Source organism: Caretta caretta, chromosome 2, assembly GCF_965140235.1.
Source record: "Caretta caretta isolate rCarCar2 chromosome 2, rCarCar1.hap1, whole genome shotgun sequence".
NCBI classification, from domain to species: Eukaryota; Metazoa; Chordata; order Testudines; family Cheloniidae; genus Caretta; species Caretta caretta.
The window spans coordinates 77,473,610-77,488,133 of NC_134207.1; positions in this window are offsets into that span (position 1 = coordinate 77,473,610).

A 14,524-nucleotide genomic window follows, 5' to 3' on the forward strand; every position below is an offset into this window, starting at 1 on the left:
AAAATTCATTCGACGCCACAGCAAAAATATATACCCTGCTTTAAGTGCATAATTCAACGCAGCCCTAACTATAGAACCGTGTGTTTCCATAATAGTTCTACATGATATAGACATAAAAACACTTGCATGTACAGAGTGCTTACTGCTGCTTTTAGTTTTTCAGGAAGAATATACCATATCTTTGTGTGTTTGTACAGCACCTAGCACAGAAAGGTGCCATTCCTGATTGGGTTGGCTGAGTAGTTTTGCAAAATAAATATTGGAACTCTCCTGCCATGTGGGTACGCATTCTCAGATTCAGTACTGAAGCAGCAGGCCTACTGTTATTTTTAAGACAGATGCAAACAGCACAGCCACCCTACCTCCTTGGCCCTCTCTTAGATCATGCTGAACAGCGTACTCCAGCTGGTATGAGCTGGGCAAATAATTGGCCTACAGCAGCATTCAGTCAGTTCTCTGTTATGCATGCAAAATGAGGACCTTCATCCTTATTCACATCATGGTGATCACTTCACTGGTCACTGACTTTGCATTCAACAGCATGGGCTGAAGGACAGAGTCACACTCATATGACACTTTGCTCCTGAGTAAAGACCACAACTGCAGGCGATGTGATCAATAACAACTGCCACACATTCGGTCTGTGCTATATCATTGGATTCCCCCTTCCCACCATAACAAAGATGGAGGAGCTCATAGGTTACCCTATTTTCAGTCAATGGCAGAGATGTCCAAGTCTCTACCACCTTCACCTGACTACTAAAGGGACACAGCTATCACATCTGGGAATTGAAATAGTGGCCTTCTGGCAGGCCACAGGGCCACATAACCCCTCTGTCCTTCTTTTTTGAGTAACAAGCCTTGGGGGATGGGGGAGAAGCGGCTGATATGGTGTATCCTGACTTTAGTAAGGCTTTTTATACTGTCTCATATGACCTTCTCATAAGCAGACTAGGGAAATACAACCTAGATGGAGCTACTATAAGGTGGGTGTATAACTGGTTGAAAAACAGTTCCCAGACAGTAGATATTAGTGGTTCACTGTCAAGCTAGAAGGGCATAACGAGTGGGGTCCCAAAGGGATTGCTCCGGGGTCCAGTTCTGTTCAATATCTTCATCAGTGATTTAGATAATGGCATAGAGAGCACACTTATAACGTTTGCAGACAATACCAAGCTGGGAGGGGTTGTAAGTGCTTTGGAGGATAGGGTTAAAATTCAAAATGATCTGGACAAACTGGAGAAATGGTCTGAAGTAAATAGGATGAAATTCAATCTAGACAAATGCAATGTACTCCACTTGGGAAATGACTGCCTAGGAAGGAGTACTGTGGAAAGGGATCTGGGCATCTGAGTGGATCACAAGCTAAATATGAGTCAACAGTGCAACTCTGTTGCAAAAAAAGCAAACATCATTCTGGGATGTATTAGGAGGAGTGTTGTGAGCAAGACACAAGAACAGGTTTCAGAGTAACAGCCGTGTTAGTCTGTATTCGCAAAAAGAAAAGGAGTACTTGTGGCACCTTAGAGACTAACCACTTTATTTGAGCATGAGCTTTCGTGAGCTACAGCTCACTTCATCAGATGCATACCGTGGAAACTGCAGCAGACTTTATATTGATATATGCCATCATGTGCCAGCAATGCCCCTCTGCCATGTACATTGGTCAAACTGGACAGTCTCTACGTAAAAGAATAAATGGACACAAATCAGATGTCAAGAATTATAACATTCATAAACCAGTCGGAGAACACTTCAATCTCTCTGGTCACGCAATCACAGACATGAAGGTCGCTATCTTAAAACAAAAAAACTTCAAATCCAGACTCCAGCGAGAAACTGCTGAATTGGAATTCATTTGCAAATTGGATACTATTAATTTAGGCTTAAATAGAGACTGGGAGTGGTTAAGTCATTATGCAAGGTAGCCTGTTTCCTCTTGTTTTTTCCTACCCCCCCCCCCCCCGATGTTCTGGTTTAACTTGGATTTAAACTTGGAGAGTGGTCAGTTTAGATGAGCTATTACCAGCAGGAGAGTGAGTTTGTGTGTGTATGGGGGTGGGGGGGGGGTGTGTGTGAGAAAACCTGGATTTATGCAGGAAATAGCCCAACTTGATTATGTAAAGAGTTGTCACTTTGGATGGGCTAGCACCAGCAGGAGAGTGAATTTGTGTGGGGGGGTGGAGGGTGAGAAAACCTGGATTTGTGCTGGAAATGGCCCACCTGTTGATCACTTTAGATAAGCTATTACCAGCAGGACAGTGGGGTGGGAGGAGGTATTGTTTCATATTCTCTGTGTATATATAAAGTCTGCTGCAGTTTCCACGGTATGCATCTGATGAAGTGAGCTGTAGCTCACGAAAGCTCATGCTCAAATAAATTGGTTAGTCTCTAAGGTGCCACAAGTACTCCTTTTCTTTTTGCGAAGACACAAGAAGTAATTCTTCCAGTCTACTCTGCACTGATTAGGCCTCAACTGGAATATTGTCTCCAGTTCTGGGTGCCACATTTCAGGAAAGATGTGGACAAATTGGAGAAAATCCAGAGAAGAGCAACAAAAATGATTAAAGATCCAGAAAACATGACCAATGAGGGAAGATTGAAAAAATTGGGTTTGTTTAGTAGGGAGAAGAGAAGACGGAGAGTGGACATGATAACAGTTTTCAAGTACATAAAATGTTGTTACAAGGAGGAAGGAGAAAAATTGATCTCCTTAACATCTGAGGATAGGACAAGAAGCAATGGGTTTAAATTTCAGCAAGGGTGGTTTAAGTTGGACATTAGGAAAAACTTCCTGTCAGGGTAGTTAAACACTGGAATAAATTGCCTAGGGTGGGTGTGGAATTTTTGTCATTGGAGATTTTTAAGAGGAGGTTCGACAAACACCTGTCAGAGATGGTTTAGATAATACTTAGTCCTGCCATGAGTGCAGGGGACTGGACTAGATGACCTCTTGAGGTCCCTTCCAGTCCTGTGATTCTATGAATATAAGGTTGGTTGTGTGTGGTGCATTTGTTGTGAATAAATGGCAGTGTCACAAGGAGCTTTAGACCCCTTTTTCCTCACCATGCATGGGCTGCCCACCATTGCAGACCCTGAAACCAGGGTCTGCTTTTTGCTAACTTCTTTTCAGGCACAAGACACCCCAAAAGTAGTGGTGAGGAGGCAGGGCCATGGTCTGTGTACACCCCCTTCACACTAGTCAGCACCATGCAGGGTGCGTACAGGACAGCTTCCTAAGGACAGGCTGTGAGTTGGCATGCTACCACGATGTACTGTAACCAAGTTGCTCAGAGAGGCCTTGGCCTTCCAGTGCTCCTGCTGGGGTAATGCAGCTTTGCACTGCCGCTTGTCGGGTCTGTGCTAAAAAGCACAGTGTGGCACATAATTGGAAATTATAGCAGCACGGTATAAGTAAGAGCACTGTAATTGTGTAAATCAGCATCAATTTTTGAACTCGCTTTCTATATATCGGGAGCTGCACTGTGTAATACTGTATTAGCTGTACAGCGAATTTTATCATGAATTTGCGCATACACTCCAGTATTTTTCAAGTCAGCCTTAGCAGCAAAGGGCATTCAGCAATCACTTGAAGGACCAATCACCCTCCAACCCACCAGAAAGAATTCCTGGTTTGCTGACCTTAATTTGTGATTCTGTTGCTAAGTGACAGCTAAAGAAGATTAATGGATCACAATCTCTATTCAGAACTTTTGTATAATTTTACATTTTATTTGGAAAATGATTAATACTTTCAGTTATTTTCCCTCCTGCATAATCCCGCCATTATCCATTGGGATTGATTAGTTGCCCCAGTCACCTGGCACTCATCCTGCCTTTACTGTTCACTGTCACCTTTAGACTCCAATTACAAACTTCTCTGATAGAAGTACATAGCGTGTTTATGCTTTTAGGGCCTCAATACATGATCAACTTTAGGTTTGTTGAATTGTTTATTTCATGAGGATGATAGTCCCCTGGGAAAATGTTATGGACCGTTCAGCTCTTCTGAGGTGCTCTCTCCATCAGCAAATTCCCCTCCTCGGTTTTCCCAATAAGCTAGAGGAGCAATCCAACAGACTCACTCAACTGGGCAAGGACTTGGAGATGAATGAAGAAACCAACTCTTCCGCTCAAGGAAACCATCAGCTATTAAGGGTTAAATTTCCAAAGAGCAGACAAACTCATAAAGAAATATTGGATAGAGTGGAGAGGAGATCACGCTGGATGAGGAAGCAGGAAGTGATGAGCAGCATGAACAGTAGAGGAGAAACAGCATTGCAGCTCAATGGCCTATGGAGCAGAGGGGTGAGAGTAGGTAAATGTGGAGAGAGAGGGCAGAGGATTAGGCATGGCAAGCATGTCAATGAAGCGAAATGAAAAGGGATCATGAAAAGTGTTGTGGGAGAGGGTGTTTAAAGCTCCGCGGGGAGCTGAAGGTAAGGAAGGAAGGGACAGAACAGCAGTCAGAAATGAGATGAGCAGGTTTAGAGCAGAAAGGCAGTGTTGGGGAGAATCACTAGAAGAATAGACAATGAGACTAAAGGGCAGGGCTGCCTTAGGACATGTCACTAGGAGCCAGGGGAACGAGGCGAATGTGAGCAGCTGACTTACTAAGGGCAGAGAAGCAGGGAGGAGAGGAAGTTGGCTGAAATGAGCAGAACAGATAGTGTGAGTGTGAATGGACCAGGACATGGAGCTGGGAGAAGACGAGCTGCAGGCAAAGTGGGGATAAGCGAGTGAAGGCAGCAGAAGCAGCAGCAGGGAATATGTAGGACATGGGTTCATCAAAGCAATAGGATGAGGCAGGAAGGGGAACAGGGAAAATGTGGCATCCAGGATATGAAAACGGGCTAAAAGGCAACAGCAGGCTAGTCAGTGAGCAGAGCTGTGGCTGTCAGCACTCAGAACTTGGTTCATCTGCTGTTTTGCCTGGAGACTCATGATTTCAGGGGTCTTCTTCTTGGCTCCTAAGCAGGTGCCTGGATCTCCCAGGGAGACTCAACAAGAAGTAGGATTGGGACTATCTATCTTCCTAGTCTGTACGGTTTCAGCTAAATTGCCACAGCCCTTGACTACAGCCACTTAGTTGAGACCATAGAGACTAGGAGCTAAAGAGGGTAGCACATGCCTAATTATACACAGGCAAATGAGCACTCTGCTCCTCCTACCGTGTAACCGCTTTCTTCCGCCACCACCTCCACCATGCCCACACTGGAGCCTGAAGAGGAGGTTCCTTTCACGCCTTCCCCAGCACCAGGCTCAGAGGGTGTCCAAGTGACTATTCCAGCCACTTTCCTGCCTCTGCCAACCACCCTGAGATAAGGATCGTGGCTCCTTCTCTTTCCTTCTTCCGTTTCTACTTCTGATTTCCGCTCTTTCCCTGCCCTTGGGCTAAATGGAGTGTGTCTTTCTCTGTGGCATCCTTCCAGAAGGGAAATGCACTAAAATGGGAGGCAGGAAGGAATTTCCTCAAGGAGGAAGGGAGAGAGGAATATTTCCCCCAAAATGAGGGAAGGTGTAGAAATACCCCAAATGTTGGGGAAAGAGAAAACACAGTCGCTCTAAGTTGTGGGAGGCACTAGTTACAGGAATATGTGTGTGTGGGTGGGGTGGGAGGGGAAAGGGAATGCATGGAGGGTGTTGTATAAATGCATTTACTTCTAAGGAGGAGTGAAACAGCATCCTGTCCCAAAGGAAGCAGGAGTGTCAGGGCTTCTGCTGCCTGGAACTGGTGAGGTGTGTGTAACATTAAATGGGTGAATTGGCGTGGCTAAGACAGTGCATTTTTCACGATGGAGTCTGGGCTCAGGTATTTAGCGTCAATTTGTATTTATGCTTCAGTTGTTTTAGGACCTGTCCAGTAACATTTTCCACTGGCTGTAAGAGCAAGCCAATCACTTTTGCTCTTCCTGGGGTGAGAACTGAAAGTAGAAGTGGAAAATAAAAGCAACTGATTTTGCTAATGACAAGCTAATGATGAGAATGTATTACCTCAGCTGCATATACAAATGAAGGGCTTACATGGCTTGCATAAAATAGCCAGCTTTCTGGACCTTTAGCCTGAACAGGGGTTGTGACAGCATGACAATGTCCCAGGGCATGCTGAGGCAGTGTGAAAATCACAAAATCCATGTACTGCAAAGATCTGGGGGACCACAGACTGTATAGAGGACAGAGGGCTGTGAAGAGCAGGGGTCCAGGGTCCAGTCTGTGTCTCTATCTGGTTATATTCACAGCCGCTGCCCTTTAGAGGCTGCCTCCAAGGGAAACCTTGCTTTTGGAAAGGCAGTTTGCCTGCCTAAGACAAGGAACTATTTCTGGTGCACTGATGTAGTGGTAGACACTGGAGAAGGAATGGAGTCTTAGTCATAGATAGGAAGTTGTTGTTGCTGATTAGTCACTAGAGGCCTAAGCTTCATCTGCTGCAAGGCCAGTCAGAACTCAAGAGCAATGACACCCATTAAAACTGCATGACTAGGGTGCCCGTATTTAAGGTGACTAGATGTCCCAATTTTATAGGGACCGTCCTGATATTCAGGGCCTTTTCTTATATAGGTGCCTATTACCTCCTCACCCCCATCCCGATTTTTCACACTTGCTGTCTGGTCACCTTAACTGTATTTCCCTATGCTGAATACGGGATACCTGGTAAAATTGCTCATATTCAAGTGAGTTCAATGGCAATCATAGGATCATAGAATATCAGGGTTGGAAGGGACCTCAGAAGGTCATCTAGTCCAACCCCCTGCTCGAAGCAGGACCAATCCCCAACTAAATCATCCCAGCCAGGGCTTTGTCAAGCCTGACCTTAAAAACTTCTAAGGAAGGAGATGCCATCACCTCCCTAGGTAATGCATTCCAGTGTTTCACCACCCTCCTAGTGAAAAAGTTTTTCCTAATATCCAACCTAAACCTCCCCCCTGCAACTTGAGGCCATTACTCCTTGTTCTGTCATCTGCTACCACTGAGAACAGTCTAGACCCTCTCTCCCACCCTCTCCCACTGTGGCTCAAAGCAGCTTGTCCCTTCCTGCCTGCACAGTGTCAAAAGGCAGCTAAAACTTCCAGGCTGCTGCTGACCACCGACATAACCCAGCCACCTCCTGTTTCCCGGTTCCAGCACAGACAGGAAGGAGTTAAGTCTTAAGGATGTCTTATGCATCATGGCCCAGGGAACCTGACTGCAGGGGCTTCAGCGAACCTGGCTAGAGAGGTGGCTTAGCAGACCTGCGCTCCCTGGGGGAAGGTCCCAGGACACAGAGGGGGAAGACAGGTGAAGAGGGTGCTAAGCCCCTGTCTGGGGGTGGAGGGGCATTTGTGGGGCCTGAAGGTTTGGGGTGGGAACAGGTTGGAAATCGCTTCTCCCCACCCCCAACCCCTCCACTCCAAAGCTTAGCTGAGGGGCAGAGAGGCTTCCCCGTTCCAGTGCTGTGTGGGGTTTTGGCACACGCAGGGCTCGCTCCAGAAGGTCTTGGGCTTTCCAGAGGCAGTGGGGGAAGGAAGGAGCCTGCTGGCCAGGCTGCTGGTGAGCTGAGCTCGCTGATCAGGGGCTGGGTCTCCGCACAGCACTGGGAGTGGGACACGCCCTGCCAAGGAGAATATGGAGGAGCAGCTGGGCTGGCAGGTGGGTGGGTGAAGGGGCAGAGCAGAGAGAGGACAACGAGAGGGGGCACAGGTAAAGGGCCAATAGGTGGGCAGCAGAGGCAACAAGTAACTGGCCGCTGCCTGGCGTCTGCCGGCACATACCAACCTCCGCAACTAGCCGTGCACAGCCAGGGCCGGCTGGAAGTGGGATGCGGGGGCAGGGCCCTGCTGATCGAGAGCTGGCACGCAGTGGGGGCTGGGCTGATGGACACCCCACACTGAAACTTCGCTCTGCCACCAGCCTTGCACACCCATCCCCATTGTTGGTCACTGGACTCCCCCACTCACCACTGGTGGGCGGGCAGCTGGGGAGCAGGGATCCAGCCAGAGTCAGGACCTGCCACTCATGATGCAGGGTGGGGGGACACAGAAAATACAGGACAATTTGCCCGGTTTTAAGAAAAAGTTGGGACAACTGCAGAGGGATTAAATACAGGACTGTCCCTTTAAAAAGGGGACATCTTGTCACCCTACACATGACTGCACTATGGCTATTGCCAAACTATCACAGTTGCAACTGGGTAACTAATTTGACCCTGGCTGCATAATCACATATGTTTACCATGTTTAGAGATGTGTAAATAATTCTGATTACAACTGACACGCGCTCGCTTCCCATATGCTCAGCTCATGGAGTGAAAATGGAGTGTTAGCAGAACACCAGGAATGGGTGCCAGATAGCTGGTCTGGAAAGTGAACACTTGCTTGAGCCTGTACAACATGTAATGGAGGAAAGCGTTGCTTGCACTGGACAGATACAACTATATGGCCCATTACCTGTCCAGTGCTAATGGAAAGGCAAAGGAAGCTGGGCTGCAAAGACAACAGGAGATGGAAGTGGTGAGAGGAGAAATAGCATTTCCCAGAGTGGGAAGGGGAGCGAGCAAACAAAAGAGTTAAAGAACTTCTGGTGTCGTTTTGTGCTGGCTTGGAAGCACTTTGCAGCTGGGACTTGTTTGTTTGGCTCATTTCACCTCTGTACATTGCAGCATGTGCTGAGGGTGCTACCCAGATAATAAGAGAACATAAAGTAGAAAGAAGACTAAAGGTATGAGAGATGAAAAAAAACATGAGCGTAGTAGCGTTTTGGTAACTAGTAGTGGCATTATCACCTGCATGACTAGCCAGCAGGCACAATATTAAAATCATTCCCTTACCAAAGTGCACGTTCTTCAATAACCGGCCAAGCTGGAATTATATATGATTTTTCTTCATTATATGGTGTAGCCAGACAGCCAGCCCCCCCCCACCCCCCCTCAGACCAGCATTGCTGGAAACACAGGAGGAAGCCGGAACAGGGCGCTTAACATATATTCCAGCACAGCCTTTGAAGCTGTGAAAGCACAGGTGTGCTGCTACAATGTGCCTCTGGGAACAGATACAACGATTAAGCTCACAGCAGGCAGAGGCCCTGTGACAGACATGGCTCTTAGCCCCTACTAAATAGCGTGATGCACACACACCAACATCCTAGGTGGGAAAATATTTACCCTGATAAAAGAAATGTCCAGTAGTCGAAACTTATTGTTTCTCTCCCTTGCAAGTGTAAACTACTCTTGCGAAAGCTGGCGTCACCCAGACAGACCAGCCTCAATTTGGCATAAGAAAGGAGAAAGAGAATAAAGGAGTACAGAGGTAAAAGTAGGGGACCTACAGCACCATGATTTTTGAGTGCTTTTCACTATCTATCTGCTGGTCAGATAAGTGACAGCCTCCCAAGGCTTCTGCAGCTAAGAGGGTCCCTAAGCCTTGTCCCTTGTTCGTCTTTCCGCGGAATTGAGTGACCGATCCTGGCTTGGCACCGCTGGAATCGAGAGATGCAAGGAGGGTAAGACGCACCCACACCCGATCTCCTATCTTTAGTGTACACATATTTTGAAATAGAGCTCTATACTTTGTTTTCTTTCTTTGGGATTGTGGCTTCAGTTTTGTAACTTGTTTGTGTGTGTAACATTTCTACATTTAAATAAGTAGGCACTAGCAATTTTGTAACCACATGATTAGAATCTAGCTTAATAAATTTTGGTAACCATTTGTGCATAAGCCTGACTTGTTTTCTCTGGTTTACTGTAAAGCAGCCAACACAATTAAAGAACCTCAGCCGTTTTGGCTCTAAAGCCTGGCCATTAGGTGAGAGTACTAAGAGCCTAGCGTTGAGTTGTGCCGCCTCCACGGGGCAAACTCTTGGGGCACCTGTCAGTCAATCCTGGCTGCCTGCTGCGAAGGAGCTCTGAGCTCTAGCAGTTAAAGTCACGGGTGTGGAGAGGCTCTTAGTGCTGCCATTGGGGCACCTGTCAGTCAGTATTGACTGCCCGCTGCGAAGGAGCTCTGAGCTCTAGCAGTTAAAGTCACGGGTGGTTAGGACCTTGGGGCATCCGTCAGCCTAGCCCGGGCTGCCCGCCGCGAAGGGACAGTGCATCCTAGCGGTTAAAGTAACAGATGGTATAAACGGGCATAGCTGGCACCTCACCAAACATCCTTGGCCGTCGGCTAACATATGGGCGGGGGGCCACAAAGTCTTCTATAGAAAGGTTCAGCAATGCCCTAGGTTATGCCAAGGGACTCATCCTTTCACAGTGGCAGAAGTTATTGCAGAGGGCATCTTATTTACAGCGTTAATGACCACACTGGAAAATGTAGTGTGATGTGGGAGGCGTTTATCACGTACATGAATGACACGAGCTCTGCAGGTGAGAGGTACATGAGCTCATTGGGAGGTGGCAAAGCAGGCCCAGACTTTACTTTGGGTGTGGGTGTTGCGTGGCCGGAGTTTGTCACGTTTATGTAAAGTGTGTGTTTTAGTATCAATAAGGAAAGACTAAGAAATTGGGTCAAAAAAATCTCTGCTGGTGTAATCACAGTGGAGGGAAATTGGTAGATTGGCTTTGCTAGTGTTTACCTCCTAATACTGTAGTGTTGGTTCAGGGTGGATTTTTTCAGTTGCTTTCTGTTACTATCCTTTGCTGGTATTTTTCAGGGACTTTATGTACATGTAGCTGCATGTGATACAAACAGCTACAGGCTTGTTCTCTTCAGTAATATGCACAAGACTGTACCTGATTTACTTCTGTTGTCAATTATTTGCAATTACAGGATGTCTGTCTTCTGTCAGTGCAGTAACTGGGTGCCATCTAGTGGTGTTAAGTCACTATGCACTTATTGCAAATATTTGCTCCTCACTTCAGGAGATGACTTGAGTTTAAATTTTGATTTCCATAAGTAGGGGTGATGTAAATCAGAATCTGAAAATACAGAATCTCCAGTGGGCAGGGCTGGTTCTAACAGATCTAGGGCCATCTGCAAAGCCATTCAATGGGGGCACTCAGTTACAGTGCCCAAGATTCAGCGATGAGCCATCTGCCCCAAACTGCTCTGCCATGCTTGCTGAGGGGAGTGTATTCCTGTGGGGAGCAGAGAGCCATGTGGCCTAGGCAGGGTTGAGACAGAAGATGAGACGTCCTGATTTCCACAGATGACTCAGATTACTAAAACCCCAAAGCTCTCATTCAGCGCAAAGAAGTCTGTATGCCACACTATGTACCCGTAGAGCATGAGTAGGACAAAATGTGAACATTTCAAACTGCTGCCTGTGTGAGACAGGTATCCCTATGGTCAGGGGGCTGCAGATTTGGCAGCATTCCTTGAACCAGTCCAAACAAAGGTTGACAATTTGCTCACGTTACAAAACCAGCACGGCAGGATTCTGCTTTTGAGATGTTCTGGCTTAAACCAGCAGGCGTATAGGTGGCCTGCTCCCATTGAAATCAATAGCAAAACTTCCATTGGCTACCATGGTGCAGGACTGAGATGAGTATCAGTCAAGCTTTATTTTTCTTACGTCAGCCTTTACCACTGGTTACAATACTGAGATACTGCAGGTATTGTAAAGAGAGGAATTGGATCATCATGGCACTGGATAATGCTTCATTTGTGATAAGGCCTAATTCCATTTTCATAAACTGAACTGGCAGTGCTGGGAACCTTCCCAGCAGCTGGGTTTTCCACATTAATTACAAAATAAAACTATAGAAACTCAGGCAAAGAGGGACATTCAGCACATACACCAGTGGAAACAACTTTTTGCAAACTCCACTTCATTTGGCCATGTCATCTCAAATCATAATATTTTGCCCTATCTCGCCTGCCAGAAAACTCTGCTAGAGCACTGAGCTTTCTCAAAGGCATATAAAATAATAATGTTTAAAAGCGAAACTTTCAAAGGAAACCATCTAGTTAATAAAAAAATCCCAATTGTGTGAGGCCCTAATCCTATGCTCCAGCAGTTTTCTGCTAGGGACGTCACAATGGAGCAGAGTTGGCCAGTGAGATTTTCAGGCTAGAAATAGTGTTAAAAGGGCAAGCTTTTTGATGGTTTATGCATTGAAGGCCTGTCTTAACCTGGTTTATCGGTGGCATTTAGCACATCATAATGCTTCAGTCAGCAGAACTTCCATGTTTGTATGGTAGCCCTCTCATTTGAAAGATCGTCCTAATCTCTGAATAGCTATGCACTTCTCTACTGACCTGGGCTAGCTTGAGTGGATTATTTTCCTGACATTGTTCTCTCAACTGATAGAACTATGGGTGGTAAGTTGCCCCTCTTCTAGCTATGCATGCAGTAAGAGTACATTTCCTTTACCTTCTTTTCGACCGGTCTTCAGAGGGCTCTAGGAACGCTCCCTTAGCGTTCTTACAGGACCCCAAGAAAAGGCACTACAGGCAGCAGATAAGCACATGTCACGCTCCTATGGTCTTGGCAGGATCTGTCAGGGATACTGTCTTAAGGAGGCGGTTGAGAGGCCATTTGCGGATCTGGGGCAAAAATTGGGGGTTGGCCCTGCTTTGAGCACTGGTGGTTGGACTAGATGACCTCCTGAGGTCCCTTCCAACCCTGGTATTCTATGATTCTATGAGATACTTTTTGACCTTTTGCATCAATATTTCGGTGCATCTTTCTTTTAGTAGAAAGTCAAGCTTCTTGGCTGCAGGACAAAACGTTGAGTGTTTCTCTGGTGATAAATGGCAACACTAGGAAAACTATTGAGCAGACCCCTTCTGAGTGCCAGGGCACACAGAGAAAAACTCTCCCACATGCCAATAATCATTGCAATCCACAAGTTTAAAGGTAGAAAACTTTCCTTTCAAATTTCAATCTGACATAAAGTGTTATCTGGGAGGCATAATTTGGCTTCGTCTGAAAGATAAAGCCCTGACAATGTAGCTCTGTATGGTTTGTAGATCTAATTTTACTTTTCATTAAAACTTTGGCTTAAATGATTAAAATTTAGTTGGCAATACTTGCTGAGCAGTACCAATGTAAAATATTGGTCAATGGGGGTTAATAATACTTTCCTACTTCAAACGAGGGGAGTAAGGATGAATTCATTTAATGTTGGTGAGGTGCTCAGGTGATAAGGGCCCTTTAAGTAGATATAGATACTGTCCTCTAACATTCCATTACTCCCAGAGAGTTTAAACTTCATCTGTGGTCCAAACACCTTCTATGAATAATTAACCAAGGAATCAGTTATTTCAATTGCTTCACAACCAGGATATTTCATAGCTTCACTTGTTTACTCAAGATAATAGATTCTTTAAAAAATAAAAAATAAAGAGAGGTACTGATTAAATACTATGTCACAGGTAAATTATGGGGATTATAAAAGGCCAAGAGAGCACACTGCACAAGAATATATCTATTTCTCAGCTACTTTTTCCAAATCATACACTGTCTATTGTCATCCTATCAGTTGTATGAATAAGCTGTCTCTTGTAAGTTTCAAGCAACATATATATTTTAAAATGAGATCATTGATTTTAAGGGTAATAAAATTATACTACCAATTTGTTCCAATAATTAAAGGAAAAATGCTAAAACAACTAGGACTATATGTATACACAAAGCAAAATGCCATCTTGCTGAGCTTCACTAACTGGACTGTAGATCAAGAGATAACTGTTCAAAAATCCTGCATCACATATATTGAACACCAACACAGTTAGCAAATATGTATACTTATACACCCCATCACCCTCTGCCATCACTAGAGTACCTTACTGTCAAGATGTGTGTAGCACTTTAATGGTGAGGACAAGGGATCAAATCCCAGCCGTATTCAAGGCAATGGCAGTTTTGCCATTGACTTCAGTGGGGCCCAGATTTCACTGAAGGAGTCCAAATTTAATGAGGGTAACACAGTCAGAGAAGGTACTTGAAGAGGCGCAGGATATGATGATCTTCCAGTCATAGAAGCAGGTGAAGCAGTTGATTTTTGCAGCTGTATTTTGAATGGCTTGAAGAAGGAAGGCAATAAGGTCAGAGTGAGTAGGTTGTAGTAGCCAACAAGAGAAATAAACAGGGCCTGGATCTGGGTTTTTGCAATGGAAACAGAAAGAGGGATAGATTGTGGAGATGTTGGACAGGGATAACCAGCAGGATTTAGTGACACTGTCAGTACTGTGGAAGAAAAAGACAGCAGCATGGATAAGAGAGCTATTGAGGATGACACCAAAGTTGTGAATCTAAAAAACAAGGAGGAGAATAGACATCCCCCTATTGATAAATAAAGGACAATTGAGGAGGAAAGATGTCAGTTCCTGACATGTTAAGTGTGAGCTCTCTTCGAACATGTGGTAGTAAATACACAAAGTATTTACTTAAAGATGTCTGCCAGCTGAACACAGTGTATTCAAGCTTCTTGTGTTGCTAAGCACACACTGCTAATTTGCAGTATTAGAGTAGATTTCCTGTTACATTTGTGAAATAATATGTGCTTGGTCAATACTGGCCAGAAAACTAAATCATTGAACAGTAATTTGGATTATAGCTCCTGCCACTGATATTTCATCAACATAAATGTGTTCTGAATACTATCTGG